The sequence below is a fragment of the Cynoglossus semilaevis genome, chromosome 13 (assembly GCF_000523025.1).
Source record: "Cynoglossus semilaevis isolate Cse_v1.0 chromosome 13, Cse_v1.0, whole genome shotgun sequence".
Classification (NCBI taxonomy): domain Eukaryota; kingdom Metazoa; phylum Chordata; class Actinopteri; order Pleuronectiformes; family Cynoglossidae; genus Cynoglossus; species Cynoglossus semilaevis.
This window is the reverse complement of record NC_024319.1, coordinates 16,155,057-16,157,932: the sequence shown is the minus strand read 5'-3', so window position 1 is coordinate 16,157,932 and position 2,876 is coordinate 16,155,057.

Genomic DNA, 2,876 nt, shown 5'->3' with positions numbered 1-2,876 from the left:
CCTGCTTTTTCCTCTTTTTTGACAAAAGCTATTTTTGATTTCTGCTATAACTCATAAAAACATACAGTAGATGCTATGTTGCATTATTGCATATTTTATAAACAGGATCGTTGCCGTGATAGATGTGATTTAATTTTTTTGGATAAAACAAGCATTATTTTATAAGACGGCTTTTTAAGTTTAACTTAATTGCACTTTTTCAGATGGCTGCACAGATTATTTTGTCTACTGAATTTTTGATTCAATAAAAAATTGTTATGGAGACTGTTGGACTCACTTCTGACATTTTTTATAGCCACTCTCAGTGCAGTGGTTGCCCCTAAACAGTGGTGGTCAATCTGCTGTCTTGAAAAAAATATATGGTAACCTCTCTCTTTCTCTTTCTCTCTCTCTCTCTCTCTCTCTCCCTCTCTTCCTCCCTCCACCACACCACAGATGAGCTACTATTCCAGGCAGCAGTTCATCGCCCTGACTCATCACTATGTGGTCTCATCAAATGAGTCCAGCCTGACTCGGATTCCTGATTCCTGAAACACTAGTCATTGTGGCACAGAGCCTCCCTGTGAGCAAGTGAATAATGCAAATATCAAAGGTATCTGCAAAGTCACACAAACATGCATTGTTAAGCTTCACATTTTGGCAAATACATTTGTTTTTCTCATTTAATTAAAAAGAATTTCAAAAATACACAATTCACTTTAAATTATCTAACAACTGAAAATAATTTTGCCAAACGACTGCAATGTCGGAGAGTGGAGCAGCTTTGTGGTAAATTAATGTCCTCCAAACTTATTACTTTTGGGGATATTAAATGTGGTAGTATATTGAACATAGGTAATAGAAGTACAAACATTACCAAATAAGTTACACTGATAAACTCTGTGTATGGCATTTCACCAACAGACGGATAACTAATATTAAATCAACACAGTCTTCAATAGATCTGTCCATATTGGTGGATACAGAACATACACTATGACAAATCTTGATGTTTTACAGCTAACAGTACCAAGGACATGTCTTAGAGATGCACAATCAAACCAACCATTTTTAACAGATAATTTCTAACAGATATGTGCAAGAAAAGAAAACTTCAAAGCTGCTGCGAGAGTTACAAACTTTTAGTCAGACAGCGGTCACTGCAGAGTTAACTGTGTGGTTGATGGTAGATTGTCCAAAGGAGAACACCTTCTTGGTTAATCTGGATGGTAGACTGTACTGAAACCCACGGCCAGGATGTTGGAGGAGGGATTTGAAGGCAATCACTTTCCATAGCAGTATCAATCCAGGCTGACAGGACTCTAGAGGATCTGCAAAGAAAAATTGCAGAAAAATTCCAACATCCAGGTGCACAGAGCTTGACGCAGTCCTTGCTGCCAAGGCTGCTTGAGTTGACAAATGAAAAAAGGTGCAAGTTGTGTGTGAATGTGCCAGCGTGATGATTCAGATTTTCCTCTTTGCTAAATTAAATTCTGTTTTTGCTTTGTCATTCGGGGTTACTCAGTTGAAAGTGGAAATTTACTCAAACGAATACATAACAATAAAGCACAAGTCTCCAATAAAATAGAGTCAGAGAACAGAGGAGTGATCTGGGCTGCCTTGGCCAGAGGCAGCAGGACATTCCTGCAGGGACCACAGGCTCTTTTGTGGGTCACAATTCATGATCCTTCTGTTCTACAGCCACTCTAATCTGCCTTACAAATCTCTCAAGGGTGTATATGGGTGGGTATATGTCAGTGTGGCTGACTGTTGATATTTTTGTTACGTACGTGTGTTTGAGCATGTGCCTGTGTTACAGGCCAAAACCATTGTAAACGCCCTGCCAATGATAACAACCCCTAAATCTGATTTACCAGAAGATCAGAAATACATTTAACCCAAGTTTGGCTTTGGTCACGCTTTCACCAACCATCCTGGTTAGTTTGTTGCCACAACAGTTTTAAAATAAAGGCCTGGGGGGCAGACCCATTGTATCTCCAGATGTCAATCATTCTATTGAGAAATACCATGTTTGGATTTTGTCTCTGACAGGTGGGTCACCCGTCTCCTGGGACACATTCTGACTTTTCCTGCAACCATCCAAAATGTGTGGCAAAATACAAAGGGTTGTAAATGTAACTTTTCACCAGGAAAGCCCCCAGTGAGATTTAAAATGTCTTTTGCAAGAAAACCTTATCACAACCCAGCAGTAAGACATACGACAGGGAGATAATAAAACCTACAAAGGTTTTTACAGACATCATCATGGTGATGGCAACAGAGTTTGAATTGACCAGATTTCCTTGTGAAATTAATTTTAGGATTGATATTTAACTGTACTGTATACTTTTAATAAAATGTTTATTCACTTGTGTGCGACTGAGTGAAGCAGTGAAATGAGGAGCGGACAGAAGTGATTGTTTTCAAGTAAAAATCCATACAGAATGATGTATATGTAAGAAAACCCCAAAAAACTTCTCATTCTTTTTGTGTACCAAACAATCCACAGCCCAGTACATTTAGTTGAACTTGGTTTATAGATGTATACAGTTGTTTAATGTCCTAACCATTAACCATCTGCCGTATATTGCTAATAATGCAGAGCTTTGTTAGTCCAGGGTGCCAGACCTATGAGTGATGGACAGGGTGACGGAGACAGTCAGCGGGGGTTCGTGTTGACATTGTTTTCTAATGCAGTTGAGTCTACTCTGTTTCTGATCAATCAACTTAAACAAAAGACCTGTGATGCTGAATGTCTGATGAGGTGAAATCCTCATGATGTGTCTCACTGCTATATATTTTTTGCGGCGACACCCTGAATATGATTGACGGGATGTGCACTGGGGGGGGGGGGGGGGGTGCCTTTATGGCTGGTGGGGTTTTTTCCCCCAACTATA